General features: G+C 35.8%; 1 protein-coding gene and 1 pseudogene across 3 annotated transcripts in view; one reads left to right on the top strand and one right to left on the bottom strand.

Moving 5' to 3' along the window:
* Window positions 1–21,496, top strand: part of LRRTM4 (leucine rich repeat transmembrane neuronal 4) — a 775,339-nt gene that overhangs the window by 88,157 nt on the left and 665,686 nt on the right. The window lies entirely within an intron of this gene.
* Window positions 19,266–20,068, bottom strand: LOC101002756 (annotated as a pseudogene). The gene has a single exon (XR_162300.5). The product of XR_162300.5 is annotated as a 40S ribosomal protein S4, X isoform-like (transcript).

Here is a 21,496-nt window from a genome sequence, read left to right as displayed (position 1 = left end):
CATATGTTTCTTAACACATTAACACTGTTAACTTTCAAATATAACCCTATTTGGACTCTAATTCTTATTGCATTAAATTTAGAGATTAATAAAATACAGAAAATAGAAAATAAAATTGGGAAAATAGGAATCCTTGCAATAATATTTTCTCACACAATAGGTTTTTTTGTACTGATTTCTTCCTCAGAAGTCGTTATTTTTTTCCTAAGTTTCTGAACTGAGTTAATAGTTTCAGCTTTTCTTGTTAGAAAAAAAAAAACCAGTAGGGCATGAATATGTACCTATGTGACTTTTTTAGTAAAGCTATAGATATGTACTTATTTGACTTTTTTGCCCATATTTTACTTTATTTCTTTATTTTTTATTTTTTTTTTTTTTGAGACAGAGTCTCACTTTGTCGCCCAGGCTGGAGTGCAGTGGCACCATCTCGGCTCACTGCAAGCTCCGCCTCCTGGGTTCATGCCATTCTCCTGCCTCAGCCTCCGAGTACCTGGGACTACAGGGGCGCACCACCATGCCCGGCTAATTTTTTGTATTTTTAGTAGAGACGGGGTTTCACCGTGTTAGCCAGGATGGTCTCGATCTCCCGACCTCGTGATCCGCCCGCTTCGGCCTCCCAAAGTGCTGGGATTACAGGCGTGAGCCACCGCGCCCGGCTTACTTTATTTCATAAGATGAAAATAGGATAGAAGAAGGAAGAGAAAGTTAAGGAAAGTAAAGAGAAAGGGAGGAAGAAGAAAAATATGAAAATTTAATATTATAAATCATTTGTAATAGGACCTCTATGAGCTGTACGTGGGAAATTATTTCATTTGATTTAATTTATTTGCTTCTGGTTTTAGTCTTCTTTTATAGGTGCAGAATCTTAGACTTGAAAGTATAAGGTCTTCAGCTTCCCCTCACTTCAGACTGAATCTGATGGTTTTGAACTTTACACTGCTCTGTCTTAGTTCCTTACTTTCTAAAGAGCCTATAAAAGACGTTTTGAGTTACTCTTTGTCTTGAATAACTTGTGGGAATATTCCTTAACTTTTTAATTGGCTGGATAGCTTGGTTCACCTTTGTTATTAAGTACAGTTCAATTGCAGTATGCCCCCATAACAAGGTATTTGATGCTTTTCAGAACGTTTTGAGATTGTATCCACACTAGAAGTCGGTTTTATTTGGCAAAATGCTCCATGCTTCCTAAAATGAAGCAGTGTTTTTTATGTAATGGGTTCACAATTGGATATGTATTTGCATATACCTATGCTGATAACTAGCTTATTTTCTGAAATTTTAAATTTACATTTTAAAAATTATTATAGGCTGGGCGCAGTGGCTCATGCCTGTAATCCCAGCACTTTGGGAGGCCGAGGCAGGCAGATCACGAGGTCACGAGATCGAGACCATCCTGGCTAATACGGCGAAATCACGTCTCTACTAAAAATACAAAAAATTAGCCGGGCGTGGTGGCGGACGCCTGTAGTCCCAGCTACTCGGGAGGCTGAGGCATGAGAATGGCGTGAATCTGGGAGGCAGCACCTGAAGTGAGCTGAGATCATGCCACTTCACTCCAGCCTGGGTGACAGAGTGAGACTCCATCTCAAAAAAAAAAAAAAAAAATATTTCAAGAGTGAAAATGTAGCTTTTAGATTCCAGCCTATTTGAGACACACTATTATTTCCACCCTCTTCACAAAATATGACCTTCAAAATATATATATAAACAGTTTTAAATCCATGTTACTACTCTACTAATTTCTGTGTTATACAATCTATAACAAGATTATTTTTGACATTTTAATTCAGAGCTGTAACGTGATTTACTGCTTTACTGAAAAACATAAATTTTATTTATGTCATAGTTTGGCAATGTGGTTTGTAAATATTTTTGATATACTTTGTAAATAACATTTTACAGGCTCTGAAATAAGAATATATTCACTACAATTCTGTAATATAGCATCTTTAATCTAAAGAAATTTAGTACAAGATGCCATTTATAGAACAATTGTGATACCCATTACAAGTTTAAATCTCCATAACAGCTTGATAAGAATCTTGTGATAGATATATATAGAAAGGCTGTACTTACAACGTATAATGCTAATTGTTGATAATCATCCCTACTCATTACTCCTCACCTCCCACATGGAAAAAACTAAGAGAAAAATGGTGTATTATACACACTCAGCAAATAGGTCTTTATTTATTTTCATCATTCAGGAGATAAAAACATTCAAAAAGGAACTGAGGTAATCTTAAACAACCCATAGAAACACAACAACACTAAACTAGATAGTCATTAAATATTCTGGTCTTATATTTTCTATCAAACGTGATTCAATTAATTTTTGGAATGTACTTTTTATGTTATTTTTAATCACTTTTATAACTTTTGCAGAGTAAAGTTAATGTTTTACATTTATCTAGTGAGTTAAATGTTCCTACTAGAAATATACTTTTATTCCAATTCAATGAGATTTCATTCTTTTATATGAAAAGGTTATGCCCAATTTCCTCAAAGTAACTTGGTTATTTTTAATATATTTCATTTCAAATATAGGGTGTAATACTTCTAACACCATGGCTTAAAAAATCAGTGGGGTTGAGATAATGCAATTACCTTGTTTTCTTGCATGAGTCAACAAATAGAGTTCATTAGAGGGTTGAATCTCTGTATAATATGAAGCTGTTGTGAAATGCAAAGCATATTTAAAATTTCTCATACTTGCCTTCTCAGAATGGTATGTTTAATAAGCTCAAATTTTCATGTTGAAAAATATCAATGATATTTCTGATTCCTTTATACTAAACATCTTGCTTAATCAAAAATTCATAAAAATCATCATATTCTGCTAACTAGAAATGTAACAGGCCAATATTGAAAGGTCATCTTAGTTAAAAGGGCTACTCTTAGCAAATTCACTATACCATGGGATCTTTTCAATCAGATCACTGTCAAAACAGATAAGCATACTTTTCTTTCTCATCCTACAAACCAGACACATAAGAGTTCTTATAGATCAGTTATTTATATTAATATTTTTGTTTTTATATATATGTTATGTAGATGTTCAGGTGATAAAAATATTCCTTATTATAGATGTACTCAGAATGGACTGTGGGCTACATTAAATCTATCTCCTTATACTTTGTTATTTTAGTTGTTTAGAGAAAGAGTAAAAGAAAAATTTGTCTATACCAATAAAACATTGCCTTTTAGTTTTATATGTTACACGCAGAAAATATGTGATCATTACTTATAGCTATAGAACTAATAGAAATTAATGTATTGGTTATATCTTTACTTCTTTTTTCTTTATTTTAATATATTTCATTATCAAAAGATTATACATTGTGAGTTGTCACCCATTTAAATCATCTAAAGCTTTCTAGAATCTATTTGTTTAAATGCACGTTATTTCTGACAGTAATGGATTCTATAATAAATTAATCCCTTTTCTATTGGTCAAAATTTACTTTCTCCTAACATCAATCTGTGACATCTAATTTTTATTTAATCTTATTGTATTATATAAATTATAGCAATTATATATGATTATAAGATATCATATATAATTTATTTAATTAAACTTGTATTATGATCAAACAACCTTAGCATTACTATTCAAAGACAGATGATTTTCTGTATTTAGGATTCTAGCCATCATCAGCTTAGCATCCCTAGAAGTTCAAGGTATATGTCATGTTTAGTATTGTAACCTCACCACCACGTAACGTACTAGACTTGATTTGAATGTGTATAGTCTATTAATGATTTTGTTATTGCTTTAGACATTTTTTCTCACAGTCCTATAAGAATATGCAGCATGTTTTATAAATATATGATTAAATAATTTTGGTACTTCTTTTAATATGTTTTCTTACAACACTCTATTTTTTTTGAACCTGTCAATGTCTCTCCTATTCATATGTATTTCTACATAAATGGAGAGTCAAAATTATCTAGGGATGGATGCTCATGTGAATGATATAAATGAATTAAAACTGAATGAAGAAATGAATCAATAATTATCTAATTATGCCATTGATCCTTGATATTTTTTTCCCTTGCAGTATGGTCTACGTAAAAGTTTTAGAGTCCTGGATTTGCAGGAGCACTTCATGAATGTAAGGAGGGTAAAGATATTGATGAATGAATATATAACTGAAGCTATATGAAGGTTTTGTGTCCACCTCCTACCTTAGAGGACCTAGTCATCCAGCTTTAGAGATTCTCAGCCTTGCCACTATTAACGTCTTGAGTTGAGCAACGTTTTGGGCTGTCCTGTGTGTTGTAGTTTCTTAACAGATTAAGAGGTATTATTTCACTCCTTATTTTCAAACTTTCATGAATTTGTCTTACTCACATCAAAGCCTATGAAAGGTGGCTGGGTTCTTGGTCACCATTCACCCATATCGGTATGACTTTGTGTGACCTTTAAACAAATGTTGGGTTTATTGTTTAATTTTATCATTATAATCATATTATATAAATTGGATATTGGGAGCTTCATGTAATAAATGAAATAATATGCACAGATGGGATAATTGACCTAAGAATGTTTAGCTGAGCAATACAGCAATTTCTTTAAGGAATAGCTGAGTAATAAAACTTTAAAATATGTCTCATGATGCAGTTTCTTTTCATGAATTGTAGATATAGCTTCAATTCCTCTAATTAGTTGGATTCAAGACTTCAACATCAGTTACAAGATCACAACAAATCTCAAAACCAGAATCACGACATTGGGTAAACAAAAATGGCTTTGCGTAGCCACTCAGTCACTCTAAATGTAACCTAGTGCTTCTCAACCAGGGGCTCTTTTGCGCCCCAGGGAAAATTTTGCAATAGAGATTTTGTTGTCATCACAAGTTGGGGTGGGAGTTCTACTGGCATCTAGTGGGCAGAGGGAGGCTAGGCATGTTGCTAAACATCCTACAATGCACAGGACAAACAATTGAGAACAAAAAATTGTTTGACCCAAGATATCAATAGTGACCACTGAGAATCCCTAAAACTGGATGACTAGGTCCTCTAAAGTAGGAGGTGGAAACACAACCTTCAATATAGCTACAGTTTACAGATAAACTTACCAACATTACTATCCATCTTTATGCTTATAGTTATTTGGTATAATTACTAGGGGTAGGATAATTGGTGTGAATATATTTGAATTTTATTCCTGATTTTACCATCTATTGGCTTGGTAACCTTGGGCAAATCACTATGCTTTACTGACTTTTAAAATGAAAATGCTGTAAAACAATTTCTAAATTATGGGGTTGTTTAGAAGATAAAATAATACATGCAAAGTAATGAACACCAAACCTGGAGAGCAGGTTCTCCATAAATTACAGCTATTATGTTAATTTTATGTACTAATGGTTATTAAGATGTATCAATTGTGATGTGTAAAATGTGTAACTTTTTTGCAAAACTCTAATTAATTTCTGCCATCAGCTCTTTTAAGACTATTGTTAAAAGAAAATTAGCCATTTGTTAATAAACTCAATCCATTAGTTTTTTGTTTTTTTTTTTAACAGATAAGTGTTATTATTTTCTCCCTTTGTTTCCAAAGTTGCATGTAAGTTTCTGACTCACATCAAAGCCTATAGATAAGTGTTATTATTTTCTCCCTTTGTTTCCAAAGTTGCATATAAGTTTCTGACTCACATCAAAGCCTATGAAAGGTGGCTGGGTTCCTGGTCACTACTGACCTGTTTTGGTATATTTTGCAGCATCTTTATTTTCCTGGTTTCTATTCAGTAAGAGCCATTCTGCTCTGACATGGGAAAACGTATTTTTTTTCCAATCTGGGATCTGATACAAAGAGTCTACACACATGATTCTTTGTTTTCAACATCCTAACCCTGATGTCACTGTCTATAGCTCTAAGATCTCCATAGGGATCTTTTGGATATTATCTTAATTTTGTCACTGTGGGAAACTCAGTAGGGCAATCTCACATCTAGACCCAGTGGACAATTATGTCTACTTTATTGCTACAACGACTAACGTGTTGGGAAGTCTAGAACCGCATGGTTTTGTGGGCTCAGATATCCTCTGCTCTCGAATCCCAAAACTTTTCTAGAGATTCTAGAGATTCTATTGTTCCTCTTTGCATGAAGCTCAGATGGGTTAAAATGCAAGACAGAAAGCCATCAGAGACCTATTCCTAAACTGAATTAATGTTTCTGCTCTTCTCTCTGATGCTTCTCATGCCCCAGCTCAAAGATTGGTGGAGACAGGTTTATCTACTCATTCTGCACTATCCCAGTGGCTTGTGAATTTTCCTTCCACTCCTGTTGTTTGTGTTAGGACTTCAACCCTCAAAAACTCAAAAGCCAAGAAATCCTTTTTTTGTTTGTTTGTTTTTCAATATCTGTTATGGCTTCCCTTAATTGGTGGTAAAATGGCCTAAGGTCATATGGTAATGAAGAATGGAAAATGAATAGCTAAACATATCAGAATATTACCCGATAAGTATATCATCTTGCTTTACTACACACTCTACTTCATAACTAGCAAACTTAATAGATATAGTGTTTGACTTTTAAATATCTAGTCATTTTTAGATTTGTTAATTTTGGTGCAAGGTTGAGATGGAAGATAAACTTTCTCTGAGCTTGGCAGTCCGTTCAGATTTTAAAGTGTTATTGTTAATTCTGTTTGATCTTTCCCACTTCTTTTTTCTCAAAATATAATATTATAGCCTCCCTGTACATCCTATCTTCCTCATACTGCCCTCATAACTTTTTGTTCATCTATTCCCTCCTATTTTCATTTTTAAAGGAATAAATGGGCAGTTCTGCTCGAGTTCTTCTTCAGGGCAGCAGCCTTCAAACAACTGAATGTTTTTACCTGTTGGTACAGTAAGAAGGCTTGGGGTTACAAGGGAATGTATAATTTTAAGAAATTTAATTTACAGATCCACATGTGCTATTTCTTAAAACTAACCTACCTGAAAACTGTCTAAAAGCTGTAGATTGTTTTTTCTGCCTTGTCTTTCACAATTGCCCTTCTCCCATTTCAGAGAAGAAAGGCACAATGCTCACTCAGCCATCATCTTTTCACTGGCAGAAGATGTAAAGATCTCCAGGGAATCAAACGAAGAGACAGTTTGGAGAGTGCTTTGTAAAGTAGACTCCAAAAAGCAAAGCAAAGAAAGTCTTAGTAAGAAGTATTGAAAGGAGAAGTCTTACTTTATCCTGTTTACGTATCTCTTGTTTACATATCTGTCTCAGCTAGACTGAAACAGGACTCTCTTTTTACCAAAGCTTTCTTGGGGTATACATGTGTTTGGGTGTTTGCATATACCTATATCTATATACACACATATAACATATACACACATTATGTATGTAATATCTTTTCCTATCTCTAGCTCTCTAAATATGTATACATGTATGTATACTTAAATGTATACTTATCTCTTAGCTATCTCTTTAACTGTGTAATTAGAATTCAGTAGTGAGACTGTTGTATCTCATATGTCGATTACTGGCTTTTGGCAATGCAGACATTTTCTCTAAATTGAATGAATGAGATAAACCTATTTTTCTAAAGTTTAATAAACAATATATATTTAAAGGATTTATCATATAAAATTTGCCAAAAAAATGCATTTCCACAATTATTTGACATAATCATAGTTACTGCTTTGGTCTGAATGTTTGTGTTGCCAAATTAATATGTTGAAAGCTAATCAACGATGTAAGTGTCAAGAGGTGAGGAATCCTGAGGGATTACACAGGAGTGAATCCTTAACCATGAGAGCTGCTGCATGGGTTGCACCCAGGAAAGCCCAGGGCTATGTGGAGCTTTGGGAACACAACCCAGTGTATCCTGAAAGCAAGAAATTGAGTCAAAGATTATTCTCAGGCTTTAAGCTATAATGTTGTCTGCCCTGTTGGACTTGGGTTTTGAACTTACTTGATACCAATATTACCCATTTCTTTTTTTTTTTTTTTTTGAGACAGAGTCTCACTCTGTTGCCTTGCTGGAGTGCAGTGGCGCTATCTCGGCTCACTGCAACCTCTGCCTCCTGGGTTCAAGCGATTCTTCTGCCTCAGCCTCTCAAGTAGCTGGGACTACAGGCATATGCCACCATGCCTGGCTAATTTTTGTATTTTTAGTAGAGATGGGGTTTCCCCATGTTGGCCATGATGGTCTCGATCTCTTGACCTCGTGATCTGCCCTCCTCAGCCTCCCAAAGTGCTGGGATTACAGGCATGAGCCACCACGTCTGGCCCCAATTATCAATTCCTTAGTTCTGATTTCTGCATTTTAGAATTGCAAAATATATACCCTCCGCCTTCCTCACCATCATATTTTGGAAGCACGTAAGTTATTTGATTTCACAGATTCCCAGGTAGAAAGCAATTGGCCTCAGAATAAATCACACCCCAAGTGTCATCCATATCTGATTTAGATATTTAAATGAGACTCTGGACTTTAGACTTTTGAGTTGATGCTGGAGTGAGTCATAACATTTGGAGCTATTGGGATGGTGTGGATGCATTTTGCATGTGAGAATTTTGGGGAGCCAGGGGCAGAATTCTATGGTCTGAATGTTTGTGTTCTCCCAAGATTTTATTTTGAAACCTCATCCTGAATGTGATAGTATAAAGAAGTTGAGTTTTGTGGGATGTGATTAGGTTTGAGCATGGAGCCCTCATGAATGGGATTAGTGCCTTTATAACAGAGGCTTTGGGGAGCTTGTTCACCCTTTCTTGATTTTGTACTTTCCAGCTTCCAGAACTGTGAGCAAAAAAAATATTTCTATTATTTATAGAAATTTATTTCTATATTAGTCAGGGTTCTATAGAAAGACAAAATCAAAAGCATGCATAGATAGAGATAGACAAGAAGATTTATTAGGGGAATTGGCTCATGCAGTTATGGAGGTCGAGAAGTCTCACTACGGCTGTCGTCAAGCCGAAGAACCAGGGGAAACCAATGTTGCAACTCTCAGTCCTAGACAGAAGATCTGAGGTGCTGGAGGGCTGTTCATTGCAAGTTCCAGAGTCCAAAGGCCAGAAAACCTAGAGTTCAGATGTCCAATGGCTGGAGAAAGAAAAGGTGTCCCGGATCCAGAAAATATAGTAAATTGGCCTTTCCTCTGACTTTTTGTTTTATCTGGGCCCCCATCTGATTGGATGGTGCCTGCCTTCACTGAGAGCAGATCTTCCCCCACTCAGCCCCCTGACATGACAATATCCTCTGGAAACACCTTCACAGATACACCTTAAAATAATGCTTTACAGCTATCTAGGTATCTCTTAATCCAGTCAAGTTCTTTATTTTATTTTATTTTATTTTATTTTATTTTATTTTATTTTATTGAGACAGAGTTTCACTGTTGTTGCCCAGGCTGGAGTGCAATGGCATGATCTCAGCTCACCACAACCTTTCTCCTGGGTTCAAGCGATTCTCCTGCCTCAGCCTCCTGAGTAGCTGGGATTACAGGCATGTGCCACCATGCCCGGCTAATTTTGTATTTTTAGTAGAGACAGGGTTTCTCCATGTTGGTCAGGCTGGTCTCGAACTCCTGACATCAGGTGATCCTCCCGCCTCGGCCTCCCAAAGTTCTGGGAGTACAGGCGTGAGCCACCACACCCGGCCCAATCCAGTCAAGGTAATTCTAAAATTAATCATTGCATGCTGTCTTATTATATCTTATTATAATGTCTTATTATAAGCCAGAATGGAATAAGAAAGAGGCTAATTTTAAAAGGTTAAGAGGCTACCTAGTTTTTAAATGATTATATGGGATATAAGGCCATTTTTAAATTAACAGATAAAAATATATGTATTTATTGTGTACAACATAATGTTTTAAAGTATGTATACATTGTGGAATAACTAAAGCTAGCTAATTAACATATGCATCACCTCACATTGTAATTATTTTTGTGGTGAAAACAAGATCCACTCTTGCATGTTTCAAGAATACAATATATTATTATTAACTCTAGTCACCATGTTTTAAAACAGCGGTTTGTTTGTTTGTTTGTTTGTTTGTTTTTAGACACAGCCTTACTCTGCTGCCCAGGCTGCTGGAGTGCAGTGGCAGAATCACAGCTCACTGCAACCTCCGCCTCCTGGGTCCAAGCAGTGATTCCCCTGATTCAGCCTCCCGAGTATTTGGAATTACAGGCATGTGCCACCATGCCTGGCTAATTTTTGTATTTTTAGTAGAGATAGGGCTTCACCATGTTGGTTAGGCTAGTCTCGAACTCCTGACCTAAAGCAATCCACTCGCCTCGGCCTCCCAAAGTGCTGCGATTACAGGCATGAGCCACCTCACCCTGCAGATTTCTTGAATTAACTCCTCCTATCTCGATAGAAATTTTATATCCTTTGATCAATATCTCCCCTACCCCTTCTTTCTGTCCCAGCTCCTGATAACAGCCATTCCACTCTCTACTTCTATGAGTTCGACTTTTTCTGATTCCACATACGCATAAAGTGAAATCATGTGGTATTTGTCTTTCTGCGCCTGGCTTATTTCATTTAAAGTGATATTCTCCAGGTTTATCTATGTTGATGTAAATAACAGGCTTTTTTTTTTCTTTTTTAAGGCTGAGTAGTATTCCATTGTGTATGTGTACCACATTTCCTTTGTCCACTCATCTGTTGATGGACACTTGATTCTGTGTCTTGGCTATGGTGAATAATGCTGCAAAATCATGGGAGTGCAGGAGTCTTTTAAACATACCAATTTCTTTTTCTTTGGATATATATTTAGGAGTGAGATTGCTTTTTGAGTGAAAGAGCATATTGTAATTCTTAGATAATTTTCCTGGGTCATAAATGATACCTTATAATCTATTATTCCGTATCTTGAGTTGTTCTTTAAATGCTTTATTTCACACTTGCTCACACTGGAGCTCAATTGCCATTTGTCTTACCCTACACAGCTCCATGAGTTCTCCCTGCACTTTACTCCCACTGATTCAGCATTCCTTTGCTTAGAATAGCTTGGATAATTTACTGTGTACTCCCACTTTTAGGTTATTTATAAAAATCTTTAAATAAAATTACTGTCAAACCCAGGGAATGACATTGTTAAACTTTCCCACCCAGTAAAGGATTAATTTAGCTCTGTTCTTTTTCTTCTAATTGCGTCTACTCCTCATTGACAGTGATCAATAGGTATTTGTTAAGCAGCACACTATGTGCTTAAAAGTAGACCAGAGTCTTGGGACATACCGATGGATTCAAAGACATTAAAAGGATTCTACTTAATCACAAGGCAATTAAACTTTATTTGCTTTTTTAACAGTCTCAATAATGAAAATTTACTTAAGAGCATGCAATAGTTATATTCACCATTTACTGTTCTTATTCTTCCATTAATGAATGGCCTTATCTGTGTTTTCTATTGACAATACACAGGGAAACTTCAACTTTTCTTCTAAGTTTTAAACAGTTATCCAATTGATACTAAAATTATTTAGAGCCTATATCTAAAAAAATGAACTTTTAAAAAATATTACTGAGAATGGGAAAAGGCAATATTCTACTGTAGGCTAAGAGTCCTTCTCACATTAAATGAGTGATTCTTAAATATAAAATTATGGAACAGGGGCAATCTCCTGATGGCACTTTTGCCAGGTCAAAGTGAAATGATAAAAATGAGAACATTAACCACAGTTTAACAAAAAGTTACATTTATGTAATTGCCATTTCTATCCTAATGTCCTTCTGATTTGTGTGTGTGTTAATATATCCTGTTTCTACTGATGATGTGGTTATTGGACAAGGAATGTGGGCATTTTTAGTGTCCGTAGTTGGTGTGTCAGTCCATTCTCATGCTTCTACAAAGAACTGCCCAAGACTGGGTAATTTATAAAGGAAAGAGGTTTAATTGACTCATAGTTCCTCATGACTGAAGAGGCCTCGGAAAACTGATAGTCATGACAGGGAAGGAAACACATCCTTCTTCACGTGGTGGCAGGAAGGAGAAGTGTCAAGCAAAAGTGGGGAAAACCCCTTATAAAACCATCAGATCTTGTGAGAACTCACTCACTCTCACAAGAACAGTTGCATAGAGGTAACCACCCCCATGATTCAATTACCTCCCACTGGGCCCCTCCCAGGACATGTGAAATTTATGGGAACTACAATTCAAGATGAGATTTGGGTGAGGACACAGCCAAACTGTATGAGTTAGTAAATGGGAAAGCTGGCAAATTTGTGCTACTCTCCCTCACTTCTTTAAATGTTATATGGTATGTTGGATTCTAAATTTAGTAATATTGATTTATATATCAATAAGCAAAGAATTTTAACTCTTCAGTAGAGCCTTGGCTACGAGATCTAAGATTGTATGTCCCCAAATCCCACAGTGTTCTCCCATATTCTTTCTCTATGGCCAGCTGATGGCCAAATCATATACTTTAAGGTGAAAATACATGTTAAATCAACAACTCAACTACATATCTGCTTCACATGGAAGATTAATTTGCAAAACTCATATTGCTCTAAAACTTTTGGCTTTGAACTCTCAATAAATGAGAGTTTTCTCTGTGCTGATAAATCACTGTTACATGCGTTTGTGTACATTCAAATCTACACTCCTTTTCACTTAGCAAACATGTCCTTACAGAGAAAAATACTTTAACTTGGTAAAGGATAAATATATACATGAAAGTAGAATTAATGTAGTGATACATAACTCCACTGTGGGCTGAGTCCTTATTTGTTATTTTTTCAACAATTTTTTCTCAGATATTAACTAGGTCCCAAGCACTTTGCTATATTCTAGAAAAGAATAAAGCTAGACCGGGTGCGGTGGCTCACGCCTGTAATCCCAGCACTTTGGGAGGCTGAGGTGGGCTGATCATGAGGTCAAGAGATCAAGATCATCCTGGCCAACATGATTAAACCCCATCTCCACTAAAAATACAAAAATTAGCTGGGTGTGGTGGTGCATGCCTGTAGTCCCAGCTACTCCGGAGTCTGAGGCAAGAGAATCACTTGAACCCGGGAGACTGAGGTTGCAGTGAGTGGAGATTGCACCACTGTGCTCTAGTCTGGCAAAAGAGCAAGACTCCATCAAATAAATAAATAAATAAATAAATAAATAAATAAATAAAGCCAGACATAGTCACAACCCTAGCTTAAAGAATAAAGGTGAATACAGGTAGCCATCCATAGCCTTATAAGAAAATACACATTTGTCACTGTGGAGAGATTTCTTTCTCTCTCTCTCTCTCTCTCTCTCTCCTTCTCTCTCTCTCTCTTTTCTTCTCTCTCTTTCTTTCTCTCTCTCTCTTTCCTTCTCTCTCTCTCTCTCTCTCTGTGTGTGTGTATATGTGTGTGCATACAGCTTCTCTGTGTGTGTACATATTATGTACTCACATACACAGGGAGAGAGAGAAAAAGAGAGACAGAGAGCATGCAGAAATCTGAAGAATAAGTGAAAGTTAATAAAAAGGGATTCAAAGTAGGGGAGGAAAAGAAGGCCCCAAGGCTACAGGGAAACAGGTAAGGATGAGGGGCCAAGTGAAGGCAGAAATGAAAGGTAAGCAGGGGTGATTCAATGTTTCTAAAAGGAAAGGAAAGCCTGGAGGTGTTTTGCTCAGGGAATATCAATATCTGATCAATGTGATGGAATCATAGCTTTAGCTGAATGCAGAGAATGGATTGCAGGGAAGCCTGGGGGTACATGCACGTAGATGATTTAGGTTCCTATTGTAGATATTACGGGAAAAGGCAAAATTGCAGCTGAACTAAGAAAATTTGTGTTAGTGAAAGATACTAAGAAGTAAATGAGCCTGAATAGCATTTAACAAGTAGATTCAAGAGAATTTTTGATTAATTGGACAGGGGAAATACGGAGATGGATATCAGGGATGACTTTTTTTCTTTTCTTTCTTTCTTTCTTTCTTTCTTTCTTTTTTCTTTTTTTTTTTTTTTAAGACAGTCTCACTCTGTTGCCCAGGCTGGAGTGGTCTAGTGGCACGATCTCAGCTCATTGCAACTCAGCCTCCCAGGTTCAGGTGATTCTCCTGCCTCAGTCTCCTGAGTAGCTGGGACTGCAGGCATGCACCACCACACCCAGCTGATTTTTTGGTTTTTATTTGGTAGAGACAAGGTTTCACCACGTTGACCAGGCTGGTCTCAAATTCCTGACCTCAAGTGATCCATCTGCCTTGGCCTCTCTAAAATGCTAGGATTACTGGTGTGAGCTCCCACGCCTGGCCAGGATTGACTTTTAATCACTGACTTAGAAGCTGGATTCATACAGGTTCTATTACATGTGGAGCCAAGGTTTAAAGGGAAATCTGGATATAGACCATGCAGAGATTTGAGATATCCAAAAGACTTTGTCAAGGAGGCAACCGGTATACATATCTGGGGCTAAAAGTAAGATCTGCCCTTGAGATATAAATTTCTTGTTAATCTACTTATAGGTGTCAATTGCTACATATATGATTACCTAGGGAAATATTATAGGATGAAAAGAAGACAATCTTTAGAGGCAGCCTCGAGGAATTCAAATCAGTAGAGAAGGTAAGATTCCAAACGAGGCAGAAAATGGATTGCCTAACATAAGACAAGAAACACAAAAGATACATGACAAGGAAGCCAAGGTAAATACAGGTCCAGGCTAACAAAAGTAAATGCTACTTAGGAGCCAAGTATTAAGATGGTTGGAAAATATCCAGTGGATTTAGAAAAATGTGTTTGGTGATAATCATGAGACATTTGGAAGTAGGATAATAGATTAAATTAATGACTAGTCTGAGAAATGTGTAAAAAGTCAGAAAATTGAGAGACTAACTACAGAGAGCTCTTAGAAGAAACTTGTCTTTGAAACTGGAAAGTCTCTAAATTGGTCCTTAATTTTCAGATGTTAGGTTTACTTTGAACGAATAAAATATAGAAGTAAAACTTAAGGAATATAAATTAAAATCTTTAAAGATTGTTAAATACCAAATTCCTCACTCCGTGAGTGTAGTTTTATTTAGCACAGGTCTTTTTGGTAATTGGAATAGTTTTTTAATAGACACCATGCTTAATCATCCTCAAGAATCTGCCACTGTGATTCAAAGATGTTTCATATTCCACTTAAAACATTAAGCATCTAAAATAAAAAGAATGTATTAGTTCACCTCCTGGAGCTTTGAGATATTTTAATAAAAACAACTAACACTAATAATGGGCTCATTAACACTTCCCTTTGTCATGTACAAGTATCCCTGGGTCTATAGCCAAATATAGTATAACCTCCAGCAGGAGTGTATATGTGATTAAGACTGGAATTTCCTCAAGTTTGAAGCAAATCTTCAAAATACTTGTTTGTTCTGACTCATTTTTAGTTAAATACCCTCAAGAAGTTTATATGAACTGCTATGGCAAATTGTACAATCATCACTAAAGTGTTACTTGATGGTTTCTGGAAATTGTCCTTTGCTAAAATAGTTCATCCATCAGAAAGTTGCTAACAAAGACATCAAATTGCAAAATATGCATTCCATTGGAATAAGGAAGTGGTTTTGGTTAAAAATCAAACTGTTCTACAGGAGAATGATGATACTTCGTGTCTATTATTAACACTTTAAAACTGAAGAGTTTACGCGGTATTTTCTGAGCTCATCAGTTCACTGTATAATGGAGTGTATTATGAAAAACTCGCGAATGCCAAAAAGCAGGAAAATATATCCAGAACTAAAGTTCTTTCCGTGGAGGATGAATAGAAAACATTATTTTGAAGACTTTATTTTTTTTTCCTAAAAATTCAGTTTTCTAGTGATTGCTTCTTGTGTCAAAAACAACAAAAATAACAATAAACTGAAATGTACAGAACACTTGCTATATGCCCAGGACTATGTCAAGTTTGCATGATTGCTAAGAGCTTGAGCATTAACAAATAAACAGACAACTTAGTTTCAGATTCTGACCTCTCAGTCCTCTAAGCACGGTAACATCTGCCACCCATAAAGTTGTTGACATAAATGGTTTAAAAATTACCTAGTTAGGTAATGACAAAACACATGTATAGGTAATTTAGAAAATAAATAATAAAATGAATAAAGATACAAAATTATAACTGGCAGCTTAATGAATATAGCTGAAAAACAATATAGCATTTTATATGTAATTATTAAGTGGAATGTGAAGGATTGTACAAAAGACTGGTTGTCATTTGCACTTTGGGATTCCTGAACCCAGGCTCACGTACTGTGAGTTGGCTCACTTGGGATCCATTTTCATTTACCTTATCTTTTTTATGCAGATTAGAAAATGAAACTCATATTTTCCTACATACCTTCTAGTCAGGCATGACTTTGCAACACAATTCTGACTGTTGAAAAATTGGAAGTCTTTTAGGAATTAGCTGCCTATCTACATAGAAAGATAATGCTTTGAAATAAAGTTTTTCCCCTTCCATCCTAGTCCAGTCTGGTCCTTAGATATGATGCTTCAGCAACCAATCATGACCATCGGTAGCATTAGAGATGGCAGAAAGGATAGAAGGGACTTGTTACTGATGACACCATGGTGCCATGATACTAGCCCTGAGCTTTTCATTATGTAAGATAAACAAAGCACTCCCTGTTTAGGTAATTGTTACAGAAGGTGTAATGTTTTGTTACCAAATGCATTTTTCGTATCTACAGAGAGTGATTTGTCTTCATGTATCAATAATATTTAGAATGATGAGACCTTATATTCAGTTATTTAAATTCTGGGAATTATTCCAAAGAGATGGATTTATAAAAGACCGGTGTGCCCTAAAATAAATGAGTTTGGTTAAAAAAATTACTTGCAAAAAGTATTCATTTTGATAATATCTATAACACTGAAAAGTAGAAAAAAATTAAATGGTAAGTAGGTAATGAAAAGTAAATTAAACAAGTTATACTTATTTTATGGGCCATTATCTAGAACAAAATGACTCTTAAAATGAGTGATGCTAAAAATATTTCAATCTAAAGAGAACCTTAAAAAATTAATATTTAAAATTACATACAATATGATTAAAATTCCACGTTAAAGCAAGTAATCCTAAGGTTTGTGTCAAGTTGATATATGTTATGGAATATTTTGTTACCATTACATTATATGTTTTTTCTCTTAATATGACTACAGTAGGGGTTAAATAGAAACTTGTAAACTTTAAAAACTTTTATTATGCCAAATTTTGAAAACATACAATAAAGAGAATGCCATATGATAAATTCCAATTGTTTCACATATATTCTATGCTTTCTTCTTTTTTCACTCTAGATTATTTTGAACCAGCTACCAACATCATACCATATTCCTGCAACAATTTTAGTCTGTATCTTAGAAACAGGAGAATGCTTTTAAAAAAATAAACACTAAATAAACACTATATCATCATCAGGCCTAGAAGATTCTAAATAATTTCATAATATCATAATCAAATATTCTATTTTTTTACATTTCTAGGGTTTCATAAATTGTTTTCTGCTTATTATATCAATAAGAAAGCAAATGCATTCCATCTCTTGCAAATGGTTGATGTGTCACATTGCCTCATATTACTTGTTTGCAATTTATTTCTTGAAGAAACTGTGACATCTTTCCAGTAGAGTATCTTAAAGTATGGATTTAACAAATTGCAACTTGTTGGTACCATTTATTACATTTCTCCATCAGACATGTATGCTATTTATCGACAAGAATATGATGTATATGGTGTTTTGCTCTTTCATGTTTATGTAGTATTAACAGTCATAATAATCAATGCCAAAATCCACCTTTTATAGAGATTACAAAAAGTGGTATTTTACTTTAAACATTTCTAGTTTTATTAACTGGAATGCTTGCACAAAGAAAAACTTTATCTCTTCAACTACAGTCATGCATTGCATAACAATGAGGATCCATTCTGAGAAATGCATCAATAGATGATTTTGTCTTTGTTCAAACATCATAAAGTATATACTTACATAAACCTAGATGTCACAGCCTACCGCATGCATAGGCTCTACGGTATAATAGGCTATACGATATAGGTTACAAACCTGCCCAGCATGTCAGTCTACTGAACACTAGACAATTATAACACAATGGTAAGTATTTTTGTATCTAAACATACCTAAACATAGAATAGTTACAGTAAAAACACAGTATTATAGGCTTATAAGACCCCTGTTGTATATGTGGTCCATTGTTGACCAAAATATCATTATTCATTGCATGATTGTATTTGGTTACCTCAAGATTTCTCAACCCTGGTGCTATTGATGATTTTGGACTAGATAATTCTTTGTCATGAGGAATTGTTCTGTGCATTGTAGGATATTCAGTCATGTGTCTGGACTCTTCCTTCTAGATGGCAGTAATGCATTTCCCTAGATTTGACAACCAAAAAGGTCTCTAAGACATTGCCAATGACCCCTCGGGGCAAAGATAAAAAAAACCCAGTTGAGAACCACTGGGTTATCTTAAGATGTATATATGAAAAGCAGGATATGTTTGATTCTTTTCCTTTATTTATCAGTTTCCCAAATGACCAATTAGTTATCAAGCTTTCCTTAGAGGAGACATAATAACTCATAATTTTAAATGTAATTTATGTCTTTGTATTCACTGTAGCTACTAGTTCTATTTATGTTCATATTTTCTTATTTTTTTATCTGTGAAAGACTTTTCTATTTGGTTTCTAAATTTCTTCGATACATCTAGTGGCCTTGTTTCCTGCGATACCAAGTTCTTTCAAGCTAATTTTGTGTATTTTTGTGTAAAATTTGTGTATTTTCTGCCCAGGCCTGGAGCCCACTATTTCTCCAAAAAGTCTTGTCTTTTTTTACTAGGAAATATAATTTAGAAAATGCAATTTGGATGTTTGAGGTGCTCATTAGTCTCAAGGCGCTTTCAGTGGACAAAAGTGGGAATACATATGTATATATATGAGACATATATATATATATATATATCTCACACACACACACACACACACACACACAGAGTCATATTTCCAATTCCATTGCAGTATGCATAGCTTTTTTTCTTATTCTTTAACCTTATACCTGTATCTCCTTTCTTCACTGCTGCAAACTTTAATACCCAATGATACTAACATAGTCACTCATTTGCTTTATACTTGTGGTGGGCAGACAGTAAAGCTGCCCTTAAATTTCTTACATCCTACTAATTAAACCCTAGTGTAATCTCATACGCTTGAGTGTGGGCTGGACACAGTGACTCAATTCTTTTTTTTTTTTTTTTAAATCCCGCCACAGTATTTTTAATTACGTACAAAGGTCTGACATGTTATCCAGGGACCCATTTCACCCACTGCTCTGTTTGGCCGCCAATCTTTTTTCTCTCTCTTCAGCAATGGTGAGGCAGATACCCTTTCCTCGGGGAAGAGAAATCCATGGTTTGCTGCCTTGCCAATAACAAAAATGTTGGAAAGTCGAGTGGCAAAGCTGTTGCCATTGGCATCTTTCACGTGAACCACGTCAAAAGATCCAAGGTGCCTCTCTCTGTTGGTGATCACACCAATTCTTCCCAGGTTGGCACCTCCAGTCACCATACACAGGTTACCAGTGTCGAACTTGATGAAATCAGTAATCTTGCCAGTCTCCAAATCAATCTGAATATCATTCACCTTGATGAGGGGATCAGGGTAGCAGATGGTGCGGGCATCATGAGTCACCAGATGAGGGATTCCTTTTGTGCCCACAAAGATCTTTCTCACTTTGCATAACTTGTACTTGGCCTCCTCAGGTGTAATACGATGTATAGCAAAGCAACACTTGGTGTCATAGGTCAGACGGAAATTCTCTCCCATCTTGTCAATGCTTATGACATCCATGAATCCAGCAGGGTAGGTTATATCAGTTAGGACCTTGCCATCGATCTTAATGAACTGCTGCATGCAAATCTCCTTTACTTCATCTCCTGTCAGGGCATACTTAAGTCTGTTCCTTAGAAAATGATGAGGGGGAGACACTCTCAACTTGTGGGGACCGGTGGATGGACGAGGAGCAAACACACTGGTCAATTTATCCAGCATCCAATGCTTTGGAGCTGCTACCCGCTTCAGATGCTTCTTGGGACCACGAGCCATGGCTGCGTTAGGCAAGGAGAGAGACAGTGACTCAATTCTAATGAATAGAATTTGACAAAAGTGGTTGAATGTCACTTCCTAGGTTACATTACCAAAAGAGCATAACTTCCGTCTTGCTGGCTTTATGTAGTTCTTTGCTGGTTTGCTTTGAGGTAATCCATGTGTTCTGTTACAAACTGCCCTATGGTGAGGTCCACATGGCAAGAAACTGAGGAAGACCTCCCAGCAACAGCTAGAGAGGATCTGAGGTCCTCAGATGAACAGCCCACAAAGAATTGAATCCTGCCAACACCGATGTGAGTGAGCTACGAAGCAGATCCTTTCACAGCTGACCCTTGGGTTGATTCTAATGACAAACACCAGCCAACACCTTCATCCCAGCCTTTGGAGAAAAGTCAAGTGCAGACACTCAGTTAAGCTGCACCCAGATTCCCACCTTCAGAAACTGTCCCCAGGTGTGAAATGGGGCTATAGTACAAGCCCGGCTTTCTATGTTTACTGATTGTATTTCTTCTATGGTTACTCAATCGTTCCTTTCCTTTGTAATTCTGGAAGGCACTTGGGCAAGCGTGATTAATCCTAGTTTTTCTTTTCTTTTCTTTTTCTTGAAGCTCCCTTGTAAAATCTTGCATGCTTTTATTTGAAACCCACACAACTTTATTACGTAATGTCCATGCTAGGTACTGTGGAAAATGGAAATTCATAAATTAGTAATAACCCCAAACAAAATACAGTCAGCCCTCTGTATTCATCTGTGATTTTTTACATCATGGATTCAACTAACTGTGGATCAAAATTATTCAAAAATAAATTGCAGCTCTATTGAACATGTACAGACTTTTTTCTTGTCATTGTTTCCTAAGCAATACAGTATAACAACTAGCATCTATTTACATAGCACTTACAATGTGTTAAGTATTGTAAGTAATCTAGAGATGATTAAAAGTATTTGAGAATATTTGTGTGGGCTGTATGCAAATACTATGCTGTTTTGTATAAGGGACATGAACATCCATGGATTTTAGTATCGGTGAGAAGTTCTGGAACCAATCCCTCATAGATACTGAGGGACAACTGTATATAACACATGCCAAACTATGGAACCTTCTATTGATACAGCATTAATGTTTCTTAGCCATTAATTTCCTTAACCAAGAACATGAGTCTTGGAATTAACTTTGGCCTCAAATGTTTGTAATCACAGCATAGGCAGTACGCCAAAGAAAATAAATAGATAAATCCGCTGACAGGACAGACGAAAATAATGTATTTATGTGTTCACTCACGCGACAAATATTTATTGTGTCTACAATATATTGGGTACTTAGAATAGTACTATTAGAATATACTAATAGTAAATATTGGGTACTATTCTAAGTACCCAATATATATGAGTAAATAAAGAAGACTTAAAAATGCCTTTGTGAAACTTATAATCTAGCAGAA

The sequence above is a fragment of the Papio anubis genome, chromosome 14 (genome assembly GCF_008728515.1).
Source record: "Papio anubis isolate 15944 chromosome 14, Panubis1.0, whole genome shotgun sequence".
NCBI classification, from domain to species: Eukaryota; Metazoa; Chordata; class Mammalia; order Primates; family Cercopithecidae; genus Papio; species Papio anubis.
This window is presented reverse-complemented; position numbering and strand designations above follow the sequence as displayed.